Source organism: Quercus lobata, chromosome 4 (assembly GCF_001633185.2).
Source record: "Quercus lobata isolate SW786 chromosome 4, ValleyOak3.0 Primary Assembly, whole genome shotgun sequence".
Classification (NCBI taxonomy): Eukaryota; Viridiplantae; Streptophyta; class Magnoliopsida; order Fagales; family Fagaceae; genus Quercus; species Quercus lobata.
The window spans coordinates 32,714,372-32,725,099 of record NC_044907.1 but is presented as its reverse complement, the minus strand read 5'-3'; the positions used below and the strand labels follow the sequence as shown (position 1 = coordinate 32,725,099).

At 36.0% G+C, this 10,728-nt stretch overlaps 1 pseudogene; it reads right to left on the bottom strand.

Annotated features, from left to right (window-relative positions):
* Positions 1-570: 570 nt before the first annotated feature.
* Positions 571-7,245, bottom strand: LOC115985059 (annotated as a pseudogene).
* Between the last annotated feature and the right edge of the window lie 3,483 nt (positions 7,246-10,728).

Here is a 10,728-nt window from a genome sequence, read left to right as displayed (position 1 = left end):
GCTCTAAACTTTTAATTACTACTTTACAATATTAATATACTAAGGGTCCGTTTGGATACAGCTGAAAACTGAAAACTGAAACTGAAAACTGAAAAACACTGTAGCAAAATAATTTTTAAATGTGTAAATAGTACCGTGGGACCCATTTTTAATATTTTTTTCTGAATAAAGTGATTGTGGGTCCCATGAACAGTGCTCAAACAGTGCTCAAACAGTAAAATTTGTCTCCCGCACAGTACATGAACAGTATTTTTACTGTTCATTCGCTGGAAAAAAAAAAAAAAAAAAAAAATCTTAAACGCAAACGTGCGTTTGGGAAGCGCAAAACGCGCTTCCCAAACGCACTCTAAGTATTAGCTTTACCTTTTAGTTTTATAAATTTTTACTTTTTTAGTATCTTTTCGCTCTTTCAAATTTTTGCAATATAAAAGTATATTTTAACACATTTTTAGTAAAAAAAAAAAAAAATTAAATTGCCGGATAAACTATTCCAAAACAAACAAACACTCAAGGTTGCTCATGTCATAGTGTTAAAGTGAAGGGCACCAATCTTAAATTCATAACGTTAATTATTGCTTAATAGTTAATAGTACATACTACTACTACCACCAAATCAAGTTATCCTAGAGGCAACTCCTCATACAGATGAGTTGAGGATAAATAGTAGCAGAAGATATCACAAGCTAAAGTAGATAAATTAAAACCCAATTCGTACCAATTCAAAGCAAAGCAAACTTCAATATGTAATACAAGAGTGAGAGAAGCTTTTGAATCTAATTAAACTTGACGTAATGCCTAAGGAAAATGTTCCAGATGGTTAAAAAAAGGACTATAAGTCCGACAACTGTTGCAGTGCCTCTCCAAATATCGCGGAAATATACTGTTGTCAAGGATGCCATATTTCGATTCCAGAAGTTTTCATAGTGCCCATTAAGCTCTTTACTGAGATCAAAGTAACAAGATTTACATTCCACAATTTGATGACCAAGTTTGTTAACCAATTTCGCCACTGCTTCATCACTGCCAAGCCGGTTAACAATAGCCTTTTTCTCAACCAGCAAATCCACATCTTTCTCAGTGTTGATAAGATAATCCAATAGCAGAATGTAACTGCTGATGTAAGCTTGCTTGGGATAATGACACTGCTCCAAGGCCATAAGGTTTCTGAAAACACATTCAGTTGCATCTCCTACTTCAAAGACAGGGAGTTCCAAGAAAGGTTGCATTTGCTCAAGCATGGTACGCATTTCATACATGGTAAGCAATTCAAAAGCCATGAGCAATTAAAAAATGGGCAGCGTTCCAAGCACCTATCCTTTCTGAATTTTATGTCAAGCAAGCTTCTTTCTTGAACAGCTTTGAATTTCACTCCTGCTTCTTCAAGCTTTGTTGCGCAATATAGATGTCTAATCTTTCCTGTAGGGTCCAAGTTATCTGCAATATGAAAATTTCTTACCAAATCAGTGAAATGTTTCACTTCCCTAGTTCTGTTGGACTTTAACTGCTTCTTCTCATAACAAGAGAAGTAGATGCGGCAAAGCTTAAGAAAGGGAACATATGATTTGTTCGGGATTTCATTTTGTTTTTGCTGCTCTTCTTTGTGATGGTTGCAACTTGAAGAATCATTGAAGACGAATTTATATAAATCGTCCAGAATAAAAAACGGAAGCTGATTCTCAAGCAATATCAAGTCTAGCTCTATAGCATTTCTCAGCCATGGTTTGCCTAATATATGATTATCTTGTTCTTCTTCTGGCGTTTCATAATTCCTCACTACAAGCTCAATTATATGTTGAAGGGGGCCGTGTGCGGCTTGAATTGCCACAAGTCCACGTCCACCTATTTGACCAAATCCTATTTGGAATAGTAACCCACTTCTTTAGCTGACTTTGACATATATATATATATATATATATATATATATATATTAGGTTTTGACAAGCATGTGCAGCCGTGAGAATATAGAGAGATTTCCAATTAACCTAGTGAGCAAGCCGCATGAGAGAAAATAGAGAAAAGAGAGGCAGTCAGCTTCTATTCTTATTTTTTTTTGTGAGAGAGTGTTAGGATGTAATTGGAATTTGGGTTTCTTGAGAGTGTTCTTGTGCACTATTGTATTTTTCCTGATAATAGTGAAATCCCTGTAACTCCGTAGACGTAGGCAAATTGCCGAACCACGTAAATATTGTCTTGTGCGTGTGATTATTTTCTTTGATGTGTGTTTTCTCTATTTGTTTTGTTTCTCACAGGTTAGGAATTTTTGGTTAAATTCCCTACAATTGGTATCAGAGCCTAGGGTTAGGTTTGAGTGGGAGCAATGGCAGAGGAAGCAGGAAAGGCGTCTGGAATAGAAAAGTTTGATGGCACAGACTTCGCGTATTGGAGGATGCAGATTGAAGATTATCTCTATGGGAGGAAATTGCATCTGTCTCTTTTAGGGACAAAACCTAAGGCTATGAAAGCTGATGAATGGGCTCTTCTTGACAGACATGTACTAGGAGTTATCAGGTTAACTCTGTCTAGGTCTGTTGCACACAATGTTATAAAAGAGAAGACCACAGCAGATCTGATGAAGACTTTGTCTGGTATGTATGAAAAACCGTCAGCAAACAATAAGGTGCACTTGATGAAGAAACTGTTCAATCTGAAGATGGCAGAGAATGCATCAATAGCACAACATTTGAATGAATTTAATACTATCACAAATCAATTGTCGTCTGTAGAAATTAATTTTGATGATGAGATTCGTGCTCTGATCATCTTGGCTTCTTTGCCAAACAGTTGGGAGACAATGAGGATGGCAGTAAGCAATTCTACAGGAAAGGAAAAACTCAAGTACAATGATATACGAGATTTAATTCTGGCTGAGGAGATTCGCAAAAGAGATGCAGGTGAATCCTCAGGATCTGGTTCTGCCCTAAACCTTGAGACAAGAGGCAGAGGTAATAACAGAAATTCAAATCGGGGCAGATCAAAATCCAGAAATTCTAATCGAAATAGAAGTAAATCTAGATCAGGCCAACAAGTACAATGCTGGAATTGTGGGAAAACAGGTCACTTTAGGAATCAATGCAAAAGTCCTAAGAAGAAGAATGAAGATGATTCTGCTAATGCTGTAACAGAAGAGGTACAGGATGCATTACTTCTTGCAGTAGACAGTCCACTTGATGATTGGGTTTTGGATTCAGGAGCTTCGTTTCATACCACTCCACACCGAGAAATCATACAGAATTATGTTGCAGGTGATTTTGGTAAGGTGTATTTGGCTGATGGTTCAGCCTTGGATGTTGTGGGTATGGGAGATGTTCGGATATTGTTGCCCAATGGGTCTGTTTGGTTACTGGAGAAGGTTCGACATATTCCTGACCTAAGGAGGAATCTGATTTCTGTTGGACAACTTGATGATGAAGGGCATGCAATACTATTTGTTGGTGGTATTTGGAAGGTTACAAAGGGAGCTAGGGTATTGGCTCGTGGAAAGAAAACTGGTACTCTGTACATGACCTCAAGTCCAAGAGACACAATTGCAGTTGCTGATGCAAGTACTGATACAAGCCTATGGCACCGAAGACTTGGTCACATGAGTGAGAAAGGGATGAAGATGCTACTGTCAAAAGGAAAACTACCAGAATTGAAGTCCATTGATTTTGACATGTGTGAAAGTTGCATCTTAGGAAAGCAGAAAAATGTGAGCTTCTTGAAAACTGGCAGGACACCGAAGGCTGAAAAATTGGAGTTAGTACACACTGATTTGTGGGGGCCTTCTCCGGTTGCATCCCTTGGAGGTTCAAGGTACTACATCACTTTCATTGATGACTCAAGTAGAAAGGTATGGGTTTATTTTCTGAAAAATAAATCAGATGTATTTGAAACCTTTAAGAAGTGGAAGGCCATGGTTGAGACAAAAACAGATTTGAAAGTAAAATGTTTGAGGTCAGATAATGGAGGAGAGTATATAGATGGAGGGTTCAGTGAGTATTGTGCTGCACAGGGAATTAGGATGGAGAAGACCATTCTTGGAACACCACAGCAGAATGGTGTGGCTGAGCGCATGAACAGAACTCTCAATGAGCGTGCTAGGAGTATGAGGTTGCATGCTAGACTACCAAAAACTTTTTGGGCTGATACTGTTAGCACTGCAGCTTACCTGATAAACCGAGAACCTTCAGTTCCCATGGAGTTCAGACTTCCTGAGGAGGTTTGGAGCGGTAAAGAGGTAAAGTTTTCACACTTAAAAGTTTTTGGTTGTGTTTCCTATGTTCATATTGATTCTGATGCTCGTAGTAAACTTGATGCAAAGTCTAAAATATGTTTTTTCATTGGCTATGGTGATGAGAAATTTGGCTATAGGTTTTGGGATGAACAAAACAGGAAAATCATCAGAAGTAGAAATGTCATATTTAATGAACAGGTTATGTACAAGGACAGGTCAACTGTTGTGTCAGATGTTACAGAGATAGATCAAAAGAAATCTGAGTTTGTCAACTTAGATGAATTGACTGAAGGTACTATCCAGAAAAGGGGTGAAGAAGATAAGGAGAATGTAAATTCACAGGTAGATCTGAGTACACCTGTAGCTGAAGTTCGCAGATCTTCCAGGAATATTAGACCTCCACAGCGTTATTCACCCACTTTAAATTATCTCCTGTTGACTGATGGTGGTGAGCTAGAATGTTATGGTGAAGCCTTGCAAGATGAAAATTCAAGCAAGTGGAAGTTAGCCATGAAGGATGAGATGGATTCCTTGTTGGGGAATCAGACATGGGAACTGACTAAATTGCCAGTAGGAAAGAACGCTTTGCACAACAAGTGGGTATACAGAATAAAGAATGAGCATGATGGTAGCAAATGTTACAAAGCCAGATTAGTTGTTAAAGGATTCCAGCAGAAGGAAGGCATTGACTACACAGAGATATTTTCTCCAGTTGTGAAGATGTCAACAATCAGATTGATACTGGGAATGGTGGCTGCAGAAAACCTACATCTTGAGCAGTTAGATGTGAAGATAGCATTCCTTCATGGTGACTTGGAGGAAGACCTTTATATGATTCAGCCAGAAGGGTTCATTGCTCAAGGACAAGAGAATTTAGTCTGCAAACTGAAAAAGAGCTTGTATGGCCTAAAACAAGCTCCAAGACAGTGGTACAAGAAATTTGACAGTTTTATACATAAAATTGGGTTCAAGAGATGTGAAGCTGATCACTGTTGCTATGTTAAGTTTTTTGACAATTCTTACATCATATTACTGTTATATGTGGATGATATGCTTATTGCAGGGTCTAGCATTGAGGAGATTAATAATCTGAAGAAGCAATTGTCCAAACAGTTTGCAATGAAAGATTTGGGAGCTGCAAAGCAAATCCTTGGTATGAGAATCATTAGAGACAAGGCTAATGGTACATTGAAGCTTTCACAGTCAGAGTATGTGAAGAAAGTTCTCAGCAGGTTCAACATGAATGAAGCTAAACCAGTGAGCACACTCTTGGGTAGTCATTTCAAACTAAGCAAAGAACAATCACCGAAAACAGAAGAAGAAAGGGACCACATGAGCAAGGTGCCCTATGCCTCAGCTATTGGCAGCTTGATGTATGCTATGGTGTGTACAAGGCCAGACATTGCACATGCAGTGGGAGTTGTGAGCAGATTCATGAGTAGGCCTGGAAAGCAACATTGGGACGCAGTCAAGTGGATTCTGAGATATCTGAAGGGTTCATCAGATACATGTCTTTACTTCACAGGTGCAAGTTTGAAACTGCAGGGTTATGTAGATGCTGATTTTGCTGGTGATATTGATAGTAGAAAGAGTACTACTGGGTTTGTTTTTACTCTGGGTGGTACAGCTATATCATGGGCTTCAAATTTACAGAAGATTGTTACTTTGTCTAGTACAGAAGCTGAGTATGTTGCAGCAACTGAAACTGGAAAAAAGATGATTTGGCTACATAGTTTCTTAGAAGAATTGGGTAAGAAGCAGGAGATGGACATTCTACACAGTGACAGTCAGAGTGCAATCTTTCTTGCCAAGAATTCGGCTTTTCATTCAAAGTCGAAGCACATACAGACAAAATACCACTTTATTCGTTACCTTGTTGAAGATAAACTGGTAATACTTGAGAAGATTTGTGGATTTAAGAACCCGACAGACATGTTGACTAAAGGTGTCACAATTGAGAAGTTGAAGCTGTGCGCAGCTTCAATTGGTCTTCTAGCTTGAGGACAGGAGGATGAGTTGCAGGGATGAGGGACTGTGTTATGGAGGATTGTGGCTAATGTTTGCAGCTTGTGAGCCCTTAAGGGCTAAGGTGGAGCTGATAGAGGAGTTTGCTCATGTAGCTTGATCAATTCAAGCCAAGATGGAGATTTGTTGAAGTGGGCCGTGTGTGGCTTGAATTGCCACAAGCCCACGTCCACCTATTTGACCAAATCCTATTTGGAATAGTAACCCATCTTTTTAGCTGACTTTGACATATATATATATATATATATATATATATATATATATTAGGTTTTGACAAGCATGTGCAGCCGTGAGAATATAGAGAGATTTCCAATTAACCTAGTGAGCAAGCCGCATGAGAGAAAATAGAGAAAAGAGAGGCAGTCAGCTTCTATTCTTATTTTTTTCTGTGAGAGAGTATTAGGGTGTAATTGGGATTTGGGTTTCTTGAGAGTGTTCTTGTGCACTATTGTATTTTTCCTGATAATAGTGAAATCTCTGCAACTCCGTGGATGTAGGTAAATTGCCGAACCACGTAAATATTGTCTTGTGCGTGTGATTATTTTCTTTGACGTGTGTTTTCTTTATTTGTTTTGTTTCTCACAAGTTAGGAATTTTTGATTAAATTCCCTACATTATAAAGATCGCATCCAATAGAATCATTTTTACAAACTGATTCTTGCCTTGTTTAGGGGCCTCTGCATAACTATGGCGGATTTGTAATTCCTTCCCTTCAACAATGCTTGCAAGTTCCTCCTGGCTCCCGCTATTTTTAGAACAGAAATCCCTAAAATATCTCAATTTTTGCTTCTCCATTTCCCTCAAATCTTCATTGCCGTGATGAAAAGGGCCTATGGAAATTAGCTTAGGAGTATAGGCATATTTGTTTACTCTGCGCAGTTTCTTTGGACCCTGTAGATGCAGCACTCAGGCCACTCAGCAGGCTCCAGGTCTGGTCGAATGTCAATGACCAACTCTTTACTTTTAAATTCTTTCTTGGAAACATGATTTGCATCAGAGGGATCCATTGGTATTCCTTTCCCTAGTGACGGACAAGTAAAACAATTATTACTAGACATAGAATTCAGTCAATCTAACCCACAAAACATATTTCCAAGTGAATAGGTAAAATAACTCTAGCAAAGCTTATCTCAACGTTGACAAACGTTCTACAAAACAATTATAAAATTTCATATCCACAATTGATTTGAAAAACATTGGGAATATAAAAATAACGAATTATTTAAATTCGATTATCTCTATTAAAGAAAATATATTAAATGTTGAAAAGAAAATTATGTGAAAATGATAGTTGTCTTTCCATTATTTTACGTTAGTGTCCACCTTGTCACTAATGGGTTCTGAATTGGACTCTTCTTCATACGGTCCTACCTACCAGGCTTCCAGTATTTAAAAATTCAGGGAGACCATGGTCCATAGTCTTGCTATTGAAGGAGGTATTACTATTACATGCATAGGGTGCATATGATATATCCTACCTCTCACATGGGGCTAGACCTCATATGCCGCCCCATGCACCCAATGCATGGTAAATTTTTTCCTTACTTTCAGTATGTTACATAAATTTTATCTCTAAAAATATTTTCAAATAAAATTAATTATTTTCAATATTCGGTTGTGAAAATTCAAATAGTGTGTAAAACACCTATGAACATTTAGACCTTCAAATTATAAATTACCAATTCAATCTTATTATCAAACAATGTATGTGCAGAATATGAATATAAGCTAAAATAGAATTGATAAAATAATCTAAATCATAATTAATCACAACCACAGCAATAATTAAAAGGCAAAGATTAAGGAAAAAGATATGCAAATACAAAGGCAACACATCGATTTGTTATCAAAGAGGAAACTGAAGTTCTCGACGTAAAACCTCTTCGCCACCCTTCAAGCGGTCAATAATCCACTAGAGAATAAAGTTGGGATATATGAACAGCAGGAGAGCTTTTAAGCCTAATCTACCCAGTGTACCTAAACCCTCCAAAGAGGTTATGCCGAACATTTGTCTTCTCTATCTTACCGGATTCCGCAATAGCCCATTGCATCAACCAAATTGAATTGGTCCCTTCTTAACTGCTTCCTAAGCACCAAAAAACCTTCTCACAAATATGGGTATGGTGAGATAAGGATTTGGTTAATGTACCTCTCAAAGATGTATCAATAGAGAGGGTGAGAGTAGAGGAATTTGGAGAATCAAAGGATGAAAATTGTGGATGAGTCAATCTTGTTTTTTTTAGGGTTTCTCTCTCAAAATTCTCTATGGATGCTCTCTACAATACGTGGGTATAAGGGTATTTATACCGGTGTGTGTTTGGATTGCGAAAGGTCAAGTTTGTAACAAATAGAGTTGTCTTGGCGACTCGGACTCACGACTGGAATGAGTTGCGAGCTAATTGCCTAGTCAGACTGGAAGTTTTGTCTTGTAGTGCTCCAGCTGGTGTGACTCTTCAGCTCCCCTGCATGCTTCACACATGTGCCTCTTTTGGCAACTCTTCAGTCACAAGCCAGTTGTGAGATCTAGTGGCAAGGTCTTGCTTGAGTGCACACTCTTGAATTTTTCTTCACACTTTCTTACACACTACCCTTACATGATTCTCACCTAAATACAAGATTTCTAAATGTTGAATTACAAGCAAATTAACACGGAATAAAGCCAATAAAATGATTGACTAAATTCTACCTCACAGGTTGCATTTGAGAATGCTCTAGAAAATCTCTTTCGAATTTTGGCTTGTAAGAAAAACTACAGCAAAAAGGAAATCAATATCACAACAAATCAAATTTAAAATCCATAAATAAATAAATAAAACACATAGCACCTATTTCAGTATTGCATATAAAATATAACCAAATTCTATTGAGTTCTTTCAATTCAGACAGATTGTTAGTTCATTTCTAGCATATTTCAAATAAAACTCAACCAAATTATTATTATTATTTAAAAATAATGAAATAACTCAATAGCATAGGGGGGCTTGTCAAAAAAGCAAAGACATTGGCAAATTCGCTCTGGCAAGCGTGCAGAGGGATTGCATGGGGGGGGGGGGGGGGGGGGGGGGGGGGGGGGGGCAGGTGGGTGTCGTGGAGGGGGTCATTGTGGAAAATGCTAACATTTTATACTCGTAAACAACCAGAAATATTTACGGTTTGACAAAGATCGATGTTAAAGTAACACTAAACATCCCAAAAAAAAAAAAAATTGAAAACGTTTTCTGGAAAATATTTTTACACCACGCCAAGAATCTTTTTATTTTTTATTTTTAATTAAATCATATTTGGATTTTCTATATAATTCTTTATCTAGACTCTTTTTCCTTTGTTTATTCTATGGTAACATAAGTGTATATTATATATATATATATATATATATATATGTGTGTGTGTGTGTGTGTGTGTGAGAGAGAGAGAGAGAGAGAAAAATACACAAAAAAATGTAACTCTCTATTATTTGAAAGATTCGGTTAGTAACTTAATATATGTCTTTAGAGTATACATTAGTAAAACCTTTTTTTTTAACCAATCTTGTTTATATAAAAACAAGGGTAATATATTGTTTTGATCGTTTTGATTTTTTGTTGCTAAACTATAAAAGTTCTTTTTTTTTTTTTGATACCTAAACTTTGTAAATACTTTTTTATTTCAATAGTTTACAGATAAAAATAGAGATACCAATTGAAAAATAATTTTTTATAATAATTTAAAAATAAAAAAATAAATTTATAGTAAAATTTAAAGACATAAATAAAATATTTTTAATAATTTAAAGACGAATAATAAACTTTTTAATAATTTAAAGAAGAGAAATGAATTTTAAGGATAAAAATAATACTTTACTCTAAATTAATAAAGAAAAAGCTAAAGGCCCAATCTTGAATGATGTAAAAGAAAGTGCTCCATAAAAAGTGTCTATCATTTCTGACCCTCTTTTCAACATGCTGTGAAATTTTACTTGACATTAATTACATATGTGCTTAAATTTTACTAAATAAATGAAGTTACTGAACTTTTTCTGATGCCTGAGCGTCTACTTTCCATTAATACTTGTTAAAGGAAATTACTTGATTATAAAAACATTGGAAACCAAACATGCAAGGTAAATTTTTTAATTAAAAAAAATTCAGTAGTACTCATTACAAAATATGAACTTAATTAAATTACTAAATTATCAATATTTTGCTAACTTTATCTTGCCCAAAAAAAAAACAAAGTGACAGGATGGAGCAAATAACCTGCAAATGTTATTTGAAATACTTTCTAACTCCAAGAAACAGCAGAATCAACAGAGATGATGAACAACGAAACAAGGCAACGAATCTTTGACACACTTCCCTACTCTCCCCTCAATTTATAACTAAAACTCTCTTCTTAGTGTGTATAAATACAGCTTATTAATAAAAATTAAAAATTAAAAATATTGTAATAAAATAATTTTTAAATATATAAATAATGTAATTTAATTTAAAAAAAATTACTAAACAAAATAA